The 21,325-nt window shown below is 40.3% G+C and overlaps 1 protein-coding gene across 2 annotated transcripts in view; it reads left to right on the top strand.

Annotated features, from left to right (window-relative positions):
- The first annotated feature begins 1,390 nt into the window (after window positions 1-1,390).
- The window catches only part of STK38L (serine/threonine kinase 38 like), an 80,872-nt gene continuing 60,937 nt past the window's right edge, over window positions 1,391-21,325 (top strand). The window contains exon 1 of one of the 2 annotated variants that reach the window (XM_034936139.3): window positions 1,391-1,542. The gene's annotated coding sequence lies outside the window, so the exon portion shown is untranslated. The remainder of the gene's footprint in view (window positions 1,543-21,325) is intronic. The other variant, XM_008954293.4, reaches the window with a different exon arrangement.

The following is a 21,325-nucleotide window of genomic DNA, read 5'->3' as shown; positions in this document are numbered from 1 at the left end:
ACCAAAATTCTGGTTCATAGCTCTAATTTGTTTCAGTTGAGGTACTTTCAACAACTTCCCAGGGAAATTTGTTTACAATGGTCTCAATTTAGGAGAATTTAGGAACTAGAGGTCAAAGTCTTAGGCTATCCCATATTAACCTAGACTGCTACTCTATACTAGTTCATATTACTCTAGTATGGCACATTTGAAGACATAAATTTGCTGTGGAACAAACCATACACTGTTCTCAATCTTATCGTAGCATTTGAATGGTATGTGTATGCGTGCAGTACGGGGAGAAGGGTGTATAGGCCTGTCAAGCTTGTCTGATCACAATTAAACCTCCTATGCTTGTATATGACAACTGTCATTTGAGTTTCAAAATGACCATATAAGTGGAGCTGATCTCCCCAAAAATACACTAATTACCAAACTAGAGGTTTTCCCACTACTAAGCTATGTATGAAAAAGCACAGCGTAAGAAAGAGAAATGAGGTAATGCTTCTTTCCTAGGTGTTTTGCTCGTGTCACCTGCTCTTGGGAAACCTAAAGATGACAGGTGGCATTTCTAAGTGATAGTTTTTGCAAGCAGAGTACCAGCTTCATACGTTGTCTCAGTAAGCTAAAAGCTAAGGATATTTTATAAGACCTCCAATACTCATATTGAGGATAAACTTGGCAACAATAATTGGGAGTCATTCTCTCATTTGGCTTTCCCAAAGGCCAGTTTTGTCCCCAGACGCAAATTGCATCAACCTTCCCAAAGTTGTCCCTTTTGGGTCATCCTATAGGGGAGTGCTCTTCTGCACAATTCTCAGATCCTACTGATAAAGCAGGCCAGTACTGTAGTTATTTTAGATTTTCCAAGAAAACCCAAACAGGTTTTTAATGTATTTTTTGTGGCATTTCCAAATCCTGGTTCCTCTCCAGTCTCTGGAGTACCCTCATGGTGAAATGGAAGCGTCAAGGAACCTGGGTGGCTTCGAGTCCCCACAGCTACCGACTGAGCAACTTAGCTGATCCATCTTTGTTGACAACTGTTTCCCAATCTGAAAAATGTGTGAATTCTCTCTTTCCATTTCTAACATTCTTTGCATTGCACTGTTTGAAAAATTCGGATGACATTTAGAATGTGACTAATGTCGCAACACATTAGGCCACTCTCAAGAGAGGCCTGAACAGGTTTGGGGTAAAAACGGCAGTGAGGTGAGGCTGGTGAGAGGGGAAGTGGCGACAGTTCAGTCAACTCCCTCAAAACCAGTCTGGCCTTCACCAGGCGGAGATGGGTGGGGCCGGGAAGAGCGGCGTTGACGACAGAAGGCTACTTCCGGCTGTGGTGCGTATGACGTCAGGGCGAGTCGGACCGACCCAGCCACCGAGAAGCCGAGGAGGCAAGGCTCGCGAGAGTTCAGGGAGGCCGCCCTGAGATTCCGGCGAGGCCGCGGGTCCCACCTCCCGGGGGCGGGGCGAGGGCGGAGCGGGGAGAACGGAGCTGACGGGCGCCCGGCCGGCTGCGGTCCGTGCGGAGGCTGAGCCGGCCGCGGGCGCGACCGGAGGCAGGTGAGTTCGCGGATGCAGCGCTCGGCTGGGGGCCCGAGCTCGCCGCGCCAGCCCCAACTCTGCGAGCAGGAGCAGGAGGAGATTTTAGGTGTCTTTGGGTGTCCAGGGAAAGCCGGGGTAATTCTGGGGCTGGAAATGTCTCCGGGGAACCTGCGGCGACGGCCTTGGCCCTCTTATTCCCCGGGGTGATACTGGCCCCATGTGTCCAGAGAGGGAGCCTCGCACCCGGGGAGGAATCTTTGTCCTCTGCTCCTTTCTCCTTCCACTCCCCGGCCCCCGAGCACTCCGCTCAGGGTCCCCGCCTGGGCTTCACAAACAATAACAAATGTCGCGGATCCTCTCCGGGTAGCCCCAGCGCTCCTGTCCCGTGCCCTCCAGCCGATGTCACCCAGAGCCAGGATCCGAAGCATGGCTCTTCAATTGTGGGGGCTGTTTGTGTACCGTTCCTAAAAACTGATGCGTCAGATTGCCAAACATTTCTCAAGACAGACTCAGGAAAGCCTCCCAGCTCCTAGAAGCCACGGAGTGCTCAAAACCAGTCTTAGAATCTGTCTTTACCATTGCACGCGTAGCCCCTTCCTTTCAAAATCATTTCTCCCACTCCTTTTTTCACCTTTAGTATCGAGGTCGAACGAGTGGTTATTTGGTGTGGGAGTAGAAAAGAGTGTAACCGATTGAGTAGGGCACGTTTCACCTTTAAAAAGTTGCCAGGTTGACAGCAAAAGAACAAACTTTATTTTCAAAACCAGTGGCCTCCCCTTTTACTGGTGCTGCTTTTGTTTTGTGGAATAGCTTTTCGGGTTCTAAGTTTGGAGGAATGATATAAAAAGAAGTGGGAGGTGGGGGGAGGGCTAGTGGCTCTGGAAGTAGTGGCTTGTCCAAAAGTAGGATGCTGTTGTTTCTCACTTGATAAAATGCAGAACCAACGCTTTTGCCCATTTCACATAACTTGTGATAAGTTTTGAGAGAAGCCACTTAATCGGAAATGGCCTATTGGCTTATTTTACTGCTCAAATCTGAAAAAACAGCTTTAAGTGATTTAAGTTCTGCCTCTTGATTGTAAGATGGGGATTGATGAGTGAGACCTTGTCTTTTTTGGCGCTGGGGCTTACGTTTGACCGGTCTCTCTACTTTAAGGCAGGGCCTATTGTACTTAAGCCCATTTTTGCTTCCTCAGTACAGATTCTTGAAAGTTCTTTGTCTCAATCATATATGTATATAAGGTACTGTAAACCTCTTTGAATTTGATTGGCCTTTCTCTCTGTGCCTCAGGATATGTAAAACAATTAAGTTTATTATACTCTCTCCCCAGTGGCTGAGAGGTACTGTATGTGAATTAGCCACCCTTGTGACTATTTGAGGAGAGAGAAGTTAGTCTAAAATATTATGTTAAATTATGATATTACATAATTTTATTGCATAAGTTCATCAAACTACTTCCATCTGAAAAATCCTGATCTCAAAATAGGTAGGTACAATGAATTAAAAAATGTTTTGGTTTGACCTCACTTAGCTTTGTTTTCTCCTTGTTAAGATGGCTGATAATCTTTCCCATTTGGTTGTGATGTGTTTAGAATGAGAAGCAAAGTTGGGTGTAGTTTTTGTACTCTTTTGAAAGGCCTTGCCACTAGGAATGAAAAAATTAGACTTAGAAAACCCACATTAAATAGAAGCAGTTTTTCTCTAGCCATTTGCTCTTGAGTTTGTTTTAAAATAAGTCAAAGAATGGAGACTGAGATGATTTGTGCCAACAAATAGATGTCCTTGTCAGTTTTTATGCTGAAAACTTGATTTCTAAAGGTAGGACACTGTAAGAACAAAGGAGAAATTGGACTTCCTAAAAAATGATAACAAAGCAATGGACTCAGTTCAGCTATTTGCTTTCAGAAAAGTTCTGTTCTCTTAAAGTAAGGAGAGCATCATTGTGTTAGTGAAATTGGATAACGCACCTTAGAAAGTGCCTCCCCAGTGATCCAGGATAAGTTGGAGGCTCTTTTGTGTGTGTGTGGCACTTTTTGTTAAGAGGGAGAAAGGGCACAAATCAGAGCCAGAAAGATTTGCATCTCGATGTATTGTTAAAATGCTTTTATTTTATGTAAATAGTGTAGGGTGGATCAAGCAAGCATATTGTTGTCTAGCATCCTTAGGATTACATTAAAATCAGCAGATTGGCAAGTTATGATTAGGTTAGACTTGACATATGCAGAAATTATGCTTCTGTATTTTTATATTAAAAGCACCATGGTCTTTTTGAATGAAATAATGAAAGCAAGCTTTTAAGACATAACTTTTTTAAAAAATTAAAAATCTGTCTTTGGTTAGTAGTTTATAAACATGAAGCATATCCTCCTCTTCTTCCCCCCAAAATTTTTGTTTAAGTCTTAAGAAAGTCTTTAGCAAGGTATGACCAGTACTTAAGTGCACTGGTTGCATAAGCCTTCTGTCTCCAGGTAAAAGTTTGCTAATTGACAGGGTATTATTGTTCAGAATCTTTAGAGGGAGAGAAATGAAAGGCAACAGTGAACAGTGTTTGCTGCTCTGTACACTCGGACGAACTGTGGTTGCTACTCTGTACACTCGGACGAACTGTGGTTGCTGTCTTCAAGGAGATGTGATCCAGTGGGAGAGAAATATACCTACCCAAATAAATACCATAGAAAATGTGTTTTATGAGGAAGCCAAGGAGGGAGGGATTAAGTGCTGCTAGACCAATTAAGGAAGACTGAAATAGGAAAAGGCGTTTCTGTGGATGATTTAAGTGATCTAGTCATATGATAATGATGATAAGTAAATACTTTATATAATGCTGCTTCCTGCTAAATCCTTTACATATATTACTTACTTGCCTGGCTTTAATCCTCACAACAACTGTATGGAGTAGGTATTTTTATTATTCCCGTTTTGCAGATGAAGTAACTGTGGTACTAAGGTTAGATAGCTACTGAGTGGTAGGACCAGGATTCTGACCCAGGCATTCTGGCTTGTACCCATATGGCATGCTTAACTGCAATCCGTATTTTCTCTCCTGTTCATGATGGTCTTCCTCAGATCTGTAGTTTCAAAAACTTGACTTGGGAAATACATTCTTCTGACATCTAAATTTTGGGGTCAGTTTTCTAGAAAGAGTTCCAAAATAACACCCAAGTAAATGAGTTATTTTTGACATGTTAGTTATTTTAATCCATTTTTGGAAGTTATTCTTGGTGCAGATTAAATATAACTACTGAGTGGGACTTTTTAATAATTTTGACTTATTACCTATAAGTACTCATAAGAACTTAGAAGTGAGAAGTTATTCCATATTAACTCTTTTGCTTAATGGAATGTTTGAGTCTTTGTATATTTTGTCCTGTAATTTATTTTTTTTAAAGAAAGAACCTCACTGTCTTGCCCAGCCTGGACTCGAACTTCTGGGCTCAGATGATCTTCTTGCCTCCTAAGTTGCAGGAACTATAGGCCTGAGCCACTGTGTTTGGCTTTGTTCTGTAATTTTTTTTTTTTTTTTTTGACAGAGTTTAAGTCTGTCTTTTAGGCTGGAGTGCAGTAGTGCAATCATGGCTCATTGCAACCTCTGCCTCTCAGGCTCAAGCGATCCTCCCACCTCAGCCTCCTGAGTAGCTCGGACTACAGGTGTGCACAAGCACGCCCGACTGATTTTTAAATTTTTTGTAGAGACAGGGTTTCACTATGTTGCCCAGCCCGGTCTCGAACTCCTTGGCTCAAGTGATCCTCCTGCCTCGGCCTCCCAAATGTTGGGATTACAGGTGTGAGCCAATGTGCCCAGCCCTGTTCTATAATTTTTTAAACCACTTGGCATTGGATAGTTTTTGGGTTGAATTATGAAGTTGAAATTTAGTTAATGATTGAATGTTGGTCTCAGCCCTTTTAGTGTATTTTCATGAATAGCTATGCTTATAATGGCAGAAACAGGGTGAATAGAGTGTTGTACATGTAAAAATGAGAGAAGTTCCATCACTGATACTTTATGTTGGGGCAACTTTGACAGTTCTTTGGGTTTGTGAAATAAAGGGTGCTATAGAAGTGCACAGTGTCTTGTATAGGCCTACTCAGTACTGTAAATGTCCACCTGATTTTATTTATGAAGTTTCAGGAATAGTCCACATTTGTTATTGTTTAAGAATTGGAATCACAAATTCAATTGGATTTAAAGGTTAGAAAAAAAGTATACCTAGGCAGGGAATACAGCAGGTGAGCGGTGGGAGAGGTATTGCCTGCCTTTTCCTAACTGTCCAGCAGGATCCAGACTCTTCAGCTTCTTTGTCAGTGCCTGCAGTTGACCGTACTCATAGTTTTAAGTACAGCTCCAGAGTCATAGTCTCTGTGAACGAATATAAGTATTCTCCACTTGACTCAATGGGGTAGGTTCTAGAAGACACCTATACTAGGACAGTTGATGGTTGATGAGCTTAAAACCTAATGGGAGGAGTAGCAGAACTAAAGCCAGGATTTAAAGCACATGTGTTTATATTATTGAAATAAGACAGAGATGGCAAAACAAATTTTAAAAAGTTTTTTTTTAAAACATACCTTAAATTAATAGTGATGGTATATCATTTCCATTTACCATGCCCTGGTTGGCAGATCTTTAGCCCATCATTTCATGGAGATACTTAGATGTGGACTTCGCTTTGTTATAAAAAGTTTCCAAGTTCTTCTAAGTACAGGTGGTTTGGGAAGATTGTCTTAGTAAAAAGGTGTGTGAGTAGGTCTATCAAAAGAAAACCAGAGTCATACTGTTACCTCCTTGCTGATTCAAGTTTTGGGGGCATCTTTTCCCACCAGGAATAGCTTATCTGCATTGAACGTCTGCTGAGGCAGGTAGCCTGCCTCTTAGATGAGCTCTGCACAGATCTTAGGGAAGACCTTAACAGTTACAGGTCATGTGGTGACCTGATCATTCACAGTCATATTGTATAAATTCCAAACAGGCCTGGAGCCTTGGCAATTGTCTGTGGTATGTGATAACACTTCTACTATGCTTAGCTTTTATTTATTTATTTATTTATTTATGAGACAGAGTTTCACTCTTGTTGCCAAGGCTGGAGTGCAATGCATGATTTTGGTTCACTGCAACCCCCGCCTCCTGGGTTCAAGCGATTCTCTTGCCTCAGCCTCCCAAATATCTGGGATTACAGGCACGCACCACCATGCCTGGCTAAGTTTTGTATTTTTAGTAGAGATGGGGTTTCACCATGTTGGTCAGGCTGGTCTCGAACTCCCGACCTCAGGTGATCCGCCCGCCTCGGCCTCCCAAAGTGCTGGGATTACAGGCGTAAACCACTGCGCCTGGCCTATGCTTAGCTTTTAAATTCTTAACAAGCTCTTTACCTTCCCCTTAATTAACACCAGATCAGTTGGTAACCCAAATTGTTGATTCTCTGGCCATTTATACAGAAGGCTTCCTGTTTTCCTTGCCTTTTGCTGATTCTCGTTGATTCCACAGGTATAGAATTTCTACATGTTATAATAGATAAATCTCTGATCCCGTATGCACAGATAGCATCCATTGTTTTCTTACCTCTTTGAGTTATTTACTATCTCTCCAGCTGATTCAGGAGATTTTATTCCTCGTTTTCCTGATTCCTGGGACACTTTTACTGCTTTTGCAGTTCCTGAATAGGGTGGAGTTAATAATGTTTAACACCTCAAATCAGCTACAGATACACCCAGAATAAAGAACAAGATGGCAGAAACTAACATGAGGGCATGATAGCTAATACCAGCTATTTTTGGCATTCGGGGTTGCTGTACCTTTGCTATGGAGTCTAGCTTTCATTCTGTCTGTGAAAGTTTAGAAAATTGAGTTTGGGACAGAGAAGCTTCTGCACACATTAATGCGCGCTTTTCAGGGGGCCAAGTGCTCCCATTGCTATTCTGCTTTTATGAATACGGTTATTGCTATTCTGCTGTTATGAATACGGTTATTGCTATTCTGCTTTTATGATATGGAGATTTTGACTGCATTTCTCTTGATTCCTCACCAATTCAAGAGACACAGTAAGTAATCTGAACATTTAATATGAAGCATACTTTGTGTAATTTATGTTTCTCAAACTTTGTCTCCCAGTGGTAATATATAGATTTAGCTCCCCGAACATCATCTTCCCCTCTTAAATGTTCTTGATTCCTTTTTCTTTCTGAATGTCACCCATTAGGGCACAGGTCTGATAATTTTATCAATGCCAGTAACCACTTATCCCTTACTATGCACCAGACATAGTGCTAAGTACTTTATATATATTATCTCATTTAATCCTTATAGCAATCTTGTGAGTTATTATCTCTACCTACAAATGAGGAAATTGGAGCTTAGAGAGGTGAAGTGACTTGCCCAGGGATACACAGGTAGATAGTAAGTGGTAGAGTTAGAAATTGCTCCTTCAGGCCGGGCGTGGTGACTCACGCCTGTAATCCCAGCACTTTGGGAGGCCGAGGTGGGCAGATCACGAGGTCAGGAGCTTGAGACCATCCTGGCTAACATGGCCAAACCTCGTCTCTACTAAAAATAAAAAAAATAGCCAGGCGTGGTGGCGGGCACCTGTAGTCCCAGCTGCTCAGGAGGCTGAGGCAGGAGAATGGCGTCAACCCAGGAGGTGGAGCTTGCAGTGAGCTGAGACCACTTCACTGTAGCCCAGCCTGGGTGGCAGTGAGACTCTGTCTCAAAAAAAAAAAAAAAAAGAAATTGCTTCTTCAGATCAGGTTTGCTTTCTCTTACATTGCATTATTTTACTACAAAAACTTCTCCTTTTCTCTTTAATTTACCTCCCTCTTCTAGTCCCACCCCAAGTTTTCTTTCTTCTCTTTTTTCCCCTCCTTTTCTGGTAATTTCCCCTTTAGGAGTTATTTACAGTTTTGCATGTCAGACATAAATTCTCTTGGGAAAAGTATGCAGAAATAATTCAATTGTATTCTGATTTCTTATAGACAGGGATTTACTCTTAGCACTTATTTTAAGAATAATACCAGGAGCCCTTATATTTGTATTACACTTTATAGTTTTATGAAGCATTTTTACACATTTCCTTACTTAATCCTCATAGCAGTCATGTGGTCTAGGCAGTGAGGGTTATGGCTATTACACCTATTTTCAGGTAAAGAGAGGAACTCAGATTAAAGTGACTTGTCTGAGATCTCAAAATAAGAGACAGAGCCTGAATTTAAACTTAGGTCTTTCGACTCTAATATAAACACTTTATTTAACACACTGGTCTTCCTTGTAGAGTAAAAGCTGCTACAAGCAAATCGTTCACTAAGGCCTCTACAAAATTAGTTGAGACAAGGTTTTTGCCCTTAGCAATTACAGTGCTGAAATAAATGATATAATCAAATGTTCTGACTTCATTTAAGCCAATTAGGAGTGGGTAAATATCATTATAGCATGGCATTTTCTAAAGTTTTAAGCCTTGAGCTTTGTTTTGTTTTGTGAGAATTGAGAACCTGGAATTTTAGTTCTGCATTTTAAATCATGAAATGTTAAAGTCCTTAATTCTTAAGTTATTGTCTATCTCATTGTGCACTCAATTGCTTACATTCTAACTAAAACAATTATGATAAAGGAATAGGGTGAAGGGAGGACAGACATAAACAGTGAAATTAAGGAATTGGGAATCCTAACAAGGGCTTGCTGAGGTATCTTACAGTAGCACTTTTTTTTTTGAGACGGAGTCTCGCTGTGTCACCCAGGCTGGAGTGCAGTGGCGCGATCTCAGCTCACTGCAAGCTCTGCCTCCTGGGTTCACGCCATTCTCCTGCCTCAGCCTCCCGAGTAGCTGGGACTACAGGTGCCTGCCACCACACCCGGCTAATTTTTTGTATTTTTAGTAGAGATGGGGTTTCACCGTGTTAGCCAGGATGGTTTTGATCTCCTGACCTCGTGATCCGCCTGCCTCGGCCTCCCAAAGTGCTGGGATTACAGGCATGAGCCACCATGCACGGCCTACAAAAGCACTTTTGTAGAAAATTGAATATGATCCTTAAAAGAATGGATAAGCTGCAAGTAGTATTCACTTCTGGAAAGTGATAATGTTTGAGAGCTCAGACAGCTTATTCAATGATCCATTTTTGACATACTATCTTGTACTAGTGTCTGTTTTATTAAATTAATTTTTACTAGCAGTGTTCATTTTTACTTAGTTAAGTGTCTACCCACTGACCTGCTCCCATTGTGGAAATACCACACCGTGTTTGCCCCTTATGACTTTTCTGTATTTGGCAGCAGAGGCTGGTTGCTCAGTTTATTGTAGTACTAGGGAGTTGCCCTTTGTTGTGTTTTTTACAACAGCGATCCATTTCATTTGGACATTTTCAGATCTGGTTGAGGATGTTCTCCATATGTCGACTCTTATCTAGACAAACAGAATAGACTTTTTCTATTTTTGTGGCTAGAGTGGAAAATTTTAGTACTGAATTGCATGTATATGACCCATTGATATTCTTGATACTGGCAAATCCTAAAGGAATCACAGACTCATAATATTTTAGTGAGGTTAATCATCATAATTCATTATTTATCAGCTATTTGCAGGGCACTGTGTTAGGTACCATGGCAAAATAGAGACAAATAGATGTTTGGCCCTCCATTTAGAAAAGTTCAGTCCAGTAAGAGGTATAATGTATGGGTACAAATGACTGTAATTCAAACAGAAAGTGATAACGGAGTAACAGGGTACTGTGGGAGCAGAGGAAAGAGAGATTGCTTCTGGCTGTAGAGATTAGGAAAGCTTCCTATATGAAGTGAAATATGAATTGAGCATTTCAGAGTGAAGGACATGCCACGCAGAGGGATTAGCATAAATTGGGTGTATCTGTACAGCACCTGGTAAGTTCTGTTAATTATCTACTTCTCTTTCTGCTCTGTTGGATTTGAACCCTTTGAACTTAGAGAATTGATGTTTTCCAGCTTTTCATTCTCTACTTCACCACCTATTCAACTTGGTACATTAGTTACTTAGAGTTGTAAGTGGCAGTAGTGTATATGGAGTGAATTCAAGGAAAGAGAGTCCAGAAATGGGAAGACCAGTGAAGAGACAGATAATCTAGGTGATAATAATGAAGTTCTAAACTAGGTGAGATTGGGAAGGAGAGACTTGCATGGATGGGTCTCTCCTTTCTAGTGAAAGAACCTAGGCAGTTCTTTCACTGTGAATTGTACATAAAGTACACACCGTGTGCCAGGAGATATGGAAAGGGAAAGACACAGTGCTCCCTCAGAAGCTGGGCAGGTGACTGGAGAGCTACATTCACAGGGGTAGAAATAGCTGCAATCAGGCATAGCAGCTGTCATGAAAGAGCAGTGAGAGGCACACCTAAGGGAGAGGGGCACCTACTTGGGATAGTGAGAGAAGCTTTCCAAGGATGTGTGAGTGTTTGAGCTTAGACTTGAAGGGTGAGGAGGAGTGTTTCAGGCCAAGAAGCCTCAGGCGGGTATTATCACATAGTGATGTAAGACACGAAGCATATTAGGGGGCCACAGGAACCGGAATTGTTGCCGTGATGCTGGACAGGAGCAATGAATTTTATTTGCTGTCTATTTATGTTTATCCAGCTTTAGCACTCTGAGCTTTTGTAAGAAAGTGTTTCTGTTGCCTCCAGTAGCCTATTGGAAGCACCTCTTCTGTGCTTCTCACTCCCAACCTGGAGTGCAGTGCTGGTGATAAATTGTCTCTTGCTTCCATTTTGTGAAATTAAACAGAAAAAGTAAAGATACCATCAGCCAGAGAGATAAAGAGAAAAGTAAATCCACTAAAATCCTTTTCTTTGATGAAGCCTAGAACCACCGAGGTTGTTGTATAAAGAGAATGCTGCATCAAAGCACAGCTTCAAGAGCACCTGACTTGAGGGAGGGGATTGTGGTAGGAACATGATTATTTACCTTTCCCATAGGGTTTTATGGAACTCTTAAACATTTCCCAAGACTGTAATACCTAATAATGAAGTCCTTTTATTCTAGTTCTAGCCTTGATTCTTTTCTCTTCTCTACTCTAAGCCTTATTATTTTTTTAAAATAACACAGTTTAATAACTAACATGACCCTAAACTTCAGATGGTGTCAAACATCATCTCTGGTCCTCCTCTATCCTTGTTTGGTCATTCAGAGACCTGTATGTGCAAATCGTTATTATAAACTTTGTATGTATAATCTACATTAGATTGCTAGAGCTAAAAAGCACTACAGATTTCTTTTTTACATAGATTTACTTTCTACAGTGGTTATTTTTTTTTTCTGTCCTTTGGATTGGACCACTGAAACAGAATATAAAGTTGTTTTCTAAGGACAATCAAAAACTTAATGGTAGTCTCTAATTCAAATTATATCCATTGTATTTCTAGGCCAGCGGTTGGCAGCTGTTTTGGCTTTAGTGCCATTACTGGTAATACTAAAAGATTATGGGCACTCTCAGGAGGAAAGTGAAAGGAACAGAAGGAGGAAAAGCGGGCTTGCGGGGTGGTAGGGGAGGCATAGAGAGGGGGCAGGAGAAAAAGTACATATGGTTAAAAGAGATTAAGTACCTCCACACCTGTTCCAGGTACCACTTGGTAGGACCAGTGCCATATTTAAGGATTAAGTTGAACTCCCAGCAGTCCTGTCTGAAAATACTCTGGTTGTATTTTTATGCCAAAAATGGCAGTTTCTTTTAATCAAACATTTCTGGATTTAATTTTTAAAATTGTATATGGACCAATGTCTCTTTATTTTTAGAATTGAGCAGAAAAGGAGACAGAAATCAACATACTTTAAATATCAATGAAAATTATAAGCACATTTCTGAAATGTAGTTAAAGCTTTAAGATCTAAATCCATAGATTAGCCCCATTGTATAGCCCAATTCAGGCACAAGGTGGCAGAAAGTAAAGGGATGAATAGCTGGGAACATGTGTTTGAATTTTCACCATAGTAAAACTGCATTTTCATACTAACCAAGAGTGTAACTGGACCCACAGAAGGAAAAATAGGGCTAAGAAATTAGAGCCTGTGCTTTCCTGTACAAGTAAACCAAGTACTCTCTCCCTTTCAGAAAACATTATCAAACAACAAAAAATTTATTTTTTAGAACTTACACAAAATATTGGACTGACAAAGCCAAAAACAAAAATACTTAAGATTTTAGCTTTTCTGTAATAGTGGTGAAAAGTTATTTCTCAGATTGTAAGAAATACTGTGTTGAATTGAAGTTTTTGATTGATTTTCAGAGTTGAAAGATGCTTTAGAGGTCATCTAGTCCAACTCTGTTGTGAATTACCTGTACATCATCTCCAACAAGTGGATGTTTAGTCTTTGCCTAAATATTTAAGTTCCTTGCCTAAAGACAAGGAACTTAACAGATCATAAGATAGCTAACTTTCATTCCCTTAAATGGTTAATGTGCTCTTTTGTCCCCAATCCTCTTCTCACTCCCTGCACTGTGAGTGTGGGTGATCTCATATGCTGTGATATCTTCAATAACTTCTCTGCAATGATGACTTCCAAACCGGTATATCTTGCTCAGGTCCCCGTCCTGATCTTAAGACCCCATTGTCCATCTGTCTTCTAGATATCACCACCGTTGGTGTGTTCCACGGATAACTTGGATTCTGCTCACCCAGAGCTGACTTTATCTTCTCCCTTCACAGAGCCATTCTTGTGCTCCTTAGCTTTCCCAGTGCATGGCGTTGTTCTCTATTTGGTTCTTAAGCTGTAAACCTGGAAATCACCCTTGACTCGTCCTCCTTGTTTATGACTGACATCTAGTCATTTCTTAGGTCTTCCTTAACTATGTCTTGAACTCTGCCTTTGCTCTTCCTCCAGTGCCAGAATATTCATTCAGGTGCCCAATGATTGAACTAGCCATCTTTCCCTGCTACCAGTCTTGCCTTCTTTCAGTCTGTCTTCCATGTGGCTGCCACAATGACTGTCCTAAACTTGAATCTCATTATGTAACTTTCATCCTTAAAATTTCTAGTGACTCCCCATGGCCTCTTCCAGGCTCCTTAGTGTGACACATGAGTTCCTTTTTAGTTTTCCAGCCTTGTCTTCCATCACTCCCCTACTCACCTCTCCAACCGCACTGAACCACTAGCTTTCTTGTACCTTCGGTCTCACACACTACTTTCTGGAATGCCCTTTCCTATACTTCTTGGGTAATTCCTGTGCTTTCTTTGGTATTCTGCTTAGGCATCTCTTTCAGGGAGGCCTGCCTTGACCTCTTACCTCCGGCAGGGTTAGGTACCTCTCCTAGGCTTTCTGACAGTGTCTAGTATGTATTTCTTTTATGTTTTTTAAATATCCAAACTACAGTAAGAGGTAATAATGTTGGGCATTGACTATATGTCAAAACTTAATGAGCATTTGCTATGTGCCAGGCATAGGACAGTGCTAACTGGAAAGTGTTTCCTTATATAATTTTCAACTGGTTCTCATCTCAGAATTAGAGATAATTTTATGTCACTGCAAGAGTAATATTTGAAGATGGCTATCTAACATCTCTCTTTCAGGCTAAGTATCTTCATTGAATTTGTTCAAATATGGATTTCAGACCTCTTGCCTTCCTGGTCACTCCCCTCCATGTGTTTTATTTTGTTTTCTCTCTTAAAATATGTGGTTCCGTTTTACATCAAATAGAATTGTCATAAAGGAACATAGGGCTTCTCAGATGGGTAGAAGCTGGATATGGATTGTCATATTTAAGGTATATACCTCACTTACCTAGGTCGTTAGCTATGAACATTTTTCTGAACATTTTCCAGAAGTCACCAGAATTACGGGAATTTACTTATAGTTAGCAAGTGATGGAGAGACTGACATAAAACCAAGAATGCCAGTTAGTGAATTTATTAATATAACTGTGAGTGGAACAGAAGCTTATAGTTTGGTGAGCACACTCTCATCACTATAGGAGAATCTACAGGGGAAGCCAGCCCATCTAATCAAATGGGTAATCTTAATGGGGAGTGTCACTAAGTCAGGATAACCCGATGGAGAGTCTTTATAAGGATGCAGCTGTCCAGCGCTGCTCTGGGGATATGGTCAGTGTGCTTTCACCTCAGACAGTGTTGGGGGCACATAGGCAAAGTCTTCCTTGTTAAACTCCTGCTCTGCCCCCACTACCTCAGATTAATATAACCTCCTTCTGTCAACATAGTTGACAAGGTTTCAGCTTTCTTAATTCACATTCCAATCCTGTCTTCCAGAAACTATACCCTACTCACTTTTGACCAGACTTGGGTATCCCCAGCCCTTTTCAGTCACACATTTTCTTGGAATTACTTACAGTGATGGCTAAATTCCATCACTCTATTTGATTCAGGCTGGTGTTACTCCCAGAGGATGACTTAATTTTCAAATTATGAGGACATTTATTTTGCCCTTTGTATGACTATAGGGCATCACTAAGTATTGAATAATTTCTCCAGATATGAGCCAACTAGTACAGTGTAGAGTATGGCATTCACCTTCCTTGTGCATGACTTTATTTATATGTGTGTGTCAACTCAGGCCAAGATTAAGATTGTATAAATTTTAGGGGCAGCCATTTCACACTTTAATTTATGTCAAGCTTTTTTTTTTTTTTAAGTGGAGTCTTGCTGTGTTGTCCAGGCTGGAGTGCAGTGGCACAGTCTTAGCTCACTGCAACTTCTGCCTCCCAGGTTCAAGTGATTCTCCTGCCTCAGCCTCCCAAGTTGCTGGGATGACAGGCGAGTGCCACCACGCCCAGCTAATTTTTGTATTTTTAGATGGGGTTTTACCATGTTGGCTAGGCTGGTCTCGAATTCCTGACCTCAAGTGATCCACCCACCTCTGCCTCCCAAAGTGTTAGGATTACAGGCATAAGCCACCATGCCCGGCCTATGTCAAGCTTTTATTTGAAAAAACTCTTTAGTTCTTTCTTTAAAAATGTAATTTAAAAAATCTTTTAATAGAGACAGGATTTCGCTATATTGCCTAGGCTGTTCTCGAACTCCTGGGCTTAAGCAATTCTCCTGCTTTGGCTTCCCAAGGTGCTGGGATAGTTGCCTTTTTGTGTGTGTGTTTTGAGATGGAGTCTCACTTTGTCACCAAGGCTAGAGTGCAGTGGCATGATCTCGGCTCACTGCAACTAACTGCCACCTCCTGGGTTCAAGTGATTCTCCTGTCTCAGCCTCCCAAGTAGCTGGGATTACAGGCCTCTGCCTCCATGCCCAGCTAATTTTTGTATTTTTAGTAGAGATGGGGTTTCACCATGTTGGCAAGGCTGGTCTCGAACTCCTGACCTCAGGTGATGTGCCCGCCTCGGCCTCCCAAAATGCTGGGATTATAGGCGTGAGCCCCCGTGCCTGGCCTGGTTGCTTTTTTATGTATACAACAGTTTTCACAATTTGTATTTAGCATTTGATTTTTTTAACCCAAATATAATTCTTTACGTTTTCTCTATTAAATTTTATTTGTTAAAGTTAATATTCTGTTAAAATTGTTTTAGATCTGACTCTGCTCTCCTTTTTTTCATTATTCTCTCCAGGCTCTGGTCATACCTACATTTCGATAAGGATGTTGGAAAAACTTTTATCCAGATCATTGGTAACACTATTGCCTAAGCCCAGTGAATATTGCAGAACTTATTTATGAGCATTCTGAGTTTTGTTATTTAATTGGTTATGTATATGTGTTACTCAGCCCATCTCTCTTTTCCTCTCAGAAAGAAATGGAGAGTGGAGCTTGTTAAATACCTTTCAGAGCATCACATAGATTTGTCTTATAGCTTTGCCAACAAAACAAATAAAGTTACTTGGCAAGACTTGTTCTTCCTGAACCTACGCTGATTCTCAGTGATTGCCCATCTTTGTCTATTCAGAAACTGTTTTATAATCATCTAGGATTTTCTTCCGGCTGAATGATAAACACAGAGTTAATCTTTTGCCATGTTCATTTTCTTTTGTTATGTTTGTGTTTTTTCCTCACTCTGAAAGATGGAGTACTTTGTCTCCTGTCTTAACCTCTTTGGTCTTCCTGACTTGTTAAAGAGTTATTGTAGCATTCAGCAAAATTCCCATGCAGGCTCACAGTAGACAACTGGTCAAGTCAGATTTGCAGTGTGTCGGGGGCAGGTCTTTTATGGCCGCTTCACGTGTCATGGGCATCAGTTCTTTCATCCTAACGCGCCACTTTTTGCTGTCGTTCTCCTCGACTGAGAAGAGAGGCAGGGATTGAGTGATGGACACTGGACTGGAAGTTCTCTTTTATAAAATAGGCGTCATACCTACCTCTCCAGGTAGAAATATGTAAAAGGTCTTTGTAAACTGTGGGGGGGTATTCAAGTGTAGAATTTTTAAAAAGCAAAATAGAAGTGAAGGGTTTCTTTCCCCCTTTTTTTTTCCTGTCATGTATTAACTACACCATTTACCTTAACCAACATACTCAGCCTTTTGTGTATACCAGGCCTTTTGTAAACTTTCTCTTCCAGACATAAATTCAAAAGTCCCTTTTGTAGCCCTTGATGATTTTCTGAAGTTCAGCTCATTGTGGACATTTTACTTCCTGATACCATCCTGTGTTTCTTTTATAGGCATCCATGTTATGTGTCCCTCCTTTCTTTTTCTGTGTCTTTGAAAATCTGAGTTCATTGAAGAGCTCTTTGTGCAGCCAGTCTTTTCAGAATCTTCCCATTTTCTGTCATTAATATCCTTTGCAGTTTATAGCCAGAACTCTGTTTCTTATATCAAGTTTTAATCTTTTTGTTGTGACTAGAAGAAAGAGGATAGGAGCAATACTGGTTTTATGTCAGTCTGTCCATCACTTGTTTGGTTATACAAGTCCCCCACCACCACCACCACCATGTTTTTCTGACTCATTCTCCTTCTTTGTCTCTTTTTTTCATCTTTCTTTTCTGGATTCTTCTTGTGATATAACTAGGAATTATTCTAAAGCTCACAAGTTTCAGTCTGGTACTTTATCAGATCATGTATAGATATGGAACATTTCCCTTGTTATTCTTTTAAATTCATTTTCAATTTATGATTTACTTCCAACAGAACAAAATGACACTGTCTTCAGGGCAATAATCATGTTTGCCTTCCTTTGTATTTTTCTCATAACATCTAGTAAAAGTAGGTATTTAATACAAGAGAGCATTTAGTGAAAGGGAGCCTAATAAGTGTGAATTCTCATGGGCATAATTCAGGAGTAATCCAAAGTCCTTACTGTCTTTGCGGGGTTTTACATGTTCTTGCCCCTGTCACCTCTCTGAACTCTTTCTTACCACTCCCCCTCACTCTCTCTGTGCCGTACTGAACTCCTTGCTGTTTCTTACTGCATACCTCTGCTTCAGGGCCTTTGCACTTACCATACATGCTGTGTGGTACTCTCCTCCCTTCAGATTTCTAAATCATTCTTTTTCATCTCATTCAAACCTCCTTCTCAATGAAACCTTCTGATGTCCTTATTTAAAATTGTAATGCCTCTCCCAGCCCCTATACTTTCTTTCCATCCCCTCGCCCCACTAGAATATAAGATCCATAAGGGCTGGTATTTTGTGTCATTTGTGTTTTTATACGGTGCCAGGAACAGTATCTGGCACATAGTGGATGCTCAGTAAATATTTGTTGAATTAATTAATCAAGGCTAGTTTAACTACACTTCTGTTCTTGAGAGCTTCCTAAAACAGATGACTCATCTTTCTTTTTTGAGTCTCAGGCAGGACTTACTTTTCTTTTCTCTGAACATTTTGTAATTTTTGTTGCCTAATTGTGTCCCATGTTTCCATTCCCAGCTATTGTAACAAACTTGAAAATTCCATGGTAAATTGCTCTCCGGTTTCCCAGTACTTCCATTTATCATCGAATTTCTTCCCAGTGGTCACATTCACATCCAGAATATTTCTTTTCCTATTTGAGAGGTGGAAGGGTTAGCAAGGCATTTATCAGAGACATTGATTTTAGCTGTGGGAGAATTCTAGCGGCTATCCCAAAAGTTGAAGTCCCCATCACAGCTTATTTGTGTCAGCCTCAGTCTCTAGAATACCAGCAATTCTTAATGCTTCTACTTTCCTTGCTTTTGCCCTGTTCTAGTGCAGAGTCCCATTTCATCAAATCTCAGTGATGCTTAATAGTATCATATTAACTTATTTGTAAATTGTCAGTTTTCTTTCTTTGTTTAATACCCATATTCTGGGCATGGGTTTCCACAGACCTGAGACCACTTTGTTGCTAACACCTTTCCCATTTGTTTTTCTGCAACAAATAATTTACCCAAGCTTTCCCATTATTTTCAGTTTTCTTTTTCAGAGCATGCCCAGCCAGCTTCTTTCATTGTTACAGTAATATCTGAACTTTTTCTATCTCTTCTTCCATTTTCAGCTTAAGGTCTACTTGATCAGTTAATCAAAATTACATAGTGATTAGAAAAAGCTCAAGATCCATCACCATTTTAACTGTGTGACCTGAAACAAATTTCTTAAGTTCTTCTCTAAATTTGTTTTTGTATCTGTAAAATGGGGAGTGGGGAGCAGTAATGCCTGCTTCTTGAGTCATTAATCCTTGCTTTCAGAATTGAGTGATATGAAGATGATGATGATAAACTTTTATGTAGGGTTTACTATTTGCCAGATGTTGTTTTAAAAGCCTTACATATTATTAACTAATACAGTATATATGGTATACAGTTCTGTTTATTAGCATATGCATGGCACGTGGAAGCAGTCAGTAAATGTTAGTTTTTATTAGCAGCAGCGGCAGCAGATCTCTGGGTAAACATTCTTTTCTTAGTTTTTGCAAGGTATACTTCCTCACCAGTGAAAAGTCTGTTACAGATGATTGTATGCTGTGGTATGAATCAGACGTTTGTGTACCATTTGTACCATTTTTGACACTATTCATTTGCTATAAGAAACCACAGAAATCTCACAATAGTCCCTTCTCTTAAAAAATTATATTTTAGGATTAGAGCTCAGACAATAATAATGCCATTATTGAGAAGCCAGCCATTACACACTGAAACTAAATACAAATTATGTCTTTAAAGTAAAATTTCAACTTTTAAAAATAGAAATTTTATTGAAAATTAGTTTTTACAATTTACATTTAGTAAATTCCATATATTTTCACTGATTCAGTACAAAATGTTTAAATCAAAATACCTATTGAGAAAGCACTATAGAAACTTTGCTAGGTATTAACGTTAAAAATCGTAAAACATTACATTTTCCATGGCAGAAAACTGATAAAATCATTGAGTAGTCAATTTCTGAAATGTTTCTTAATTTTAGAATAATATGGGTAAACAGCCAGGTGCAGTGGCTCACACCTGTAATCCCAGTGACTCAGGAGGCTGAGGTGGAAGGATCACTCGAGGCCAGGAGTTTAAGGCTACAGTGAGCTATGATGGCACCACTGCACTCCAGCCTGGGTGATGGAGTGGGACTCTATCTCTAATTAAAAAAAAAAAAAAGGAATAATATGGATAAATGTATTTAAAGTACACTAAGAATAAAACAAAATATTTGTTATATGTAGACTCTGAGATTTTTTTTTTTTTTTTTTTTTTGAGATAGAGTCTTACTCTGTTGCCCAGGCTGGAATGCAGTGGTGGGATCCCAGCTCACTGCAATCTCAGCCTCCCGGGTTCAAGCGATTCTCCCATCTCAGCCTCCCGAGTAGCTGGGATTACAGGCGTGCACCACCATGCCTGGCTAATTTTTGTATTTTTGGTAGAGATGGGGTTTCTCCACATTGGCCAGGCTAGTCTTGACCTCAGGTGACCCACCCACCTGGGCCTCCCAAAGTGCTGGGATTACAGGCGTAAGTCACTGTGCCCAGCCAAGATTGTTTTGATAGAACACTTTGTGTCTCTCTCACCTTGTATTTAGAAAAGTTAGAAAATAAAGGATAATGTATATAGAAAGCTTTTTGAAGACTCTTAAGAAGTTCATAAATATGGGGCACTACGACTATGCATATGAAAATATTTCCTATCAGTTGGCAGTTACCACCTCTTACAGTGGCATGAAACCTCTTGAGTTAAACCAAGGCTCAGTGAGATTTGGTGATTTAGGTAGTATCATGTTATGAACAAGCAGGTCTTTTATTTTATTATACTTCTCTTTGACATTCACTCCAGTTAAAGAACTCTTTCAAAAGACCTCATGCCTGGTCTCATGGAGATTGAAAAGTGTTTGAGTCCTTCCTTATTATCCCCTTGGAAGATGCTTTGAGGACCCCAGTGATGAATCCCAAGAACTCTGTCTCCATTATCCCTGGTATAGGGCACCTCATCACTCTGGTGTTATCCCTAAAGGGCCTTCATCATAATGTGCTTAAAGAGTCCCCTATTATGTCCTTTAGGATGGAGCTTTGACTTGCCCAAATTGCTATGTACATGTTAAAGAGAGGCTGGAACTGAAGTTGGTCATTTCTCACTGGATCAGTCAACAAGATTTGAGTACTTTCTGTGTGCTCTGCATCATTCTGAGTACTTTGGGGGACAGAATAAGGCGTGGCTCCTGCCTTCAAGGAGTATGGAATTTAATAGAAGATGACAACATACATGACTGTAAATCTGTCTACGTGAGAGTGCCTAATTGTGAGATTCCTAATAAATGGCAAGACATGTTCTGAAAACGTGAAACATAAATGAGGCTGAAGAAATTGTGAAAAGTTTAGCAGAGGAGGAATAGTTCGTCAGGTTCTTTAAATACAAGTAAAGGGGAAAGGAAGGACCATTTTTAAGTTTAGATATTCCAGGGGTTAGTGGTGAGGTTGATTATGGTATGTCTTCTCGTTGATGAGGGAGGAGACTGGTGAATAGTGGAAAATAAAG

The sequence above is a fragment of the Pan paniscus genome, chromosome 10 (assembly GCF_029289425.2).
Source record: "Pan paniscus chromosome 10, NHGRI_mPanPan1-v2.0_pri, whole genome shotgun sequence".
NCBI classification, from domain to species: domain Eukaryota; kingdom Metazoa; phylum Chordata; class Mammalia; order Primates; family Hominidae; genus Pan; species Pan paniscus.
The sequence above is the reverse complement of the archived record's forward strand: the minus strand, read 5'-3'. Positions and strand labels throughout refer to the sequence as shown.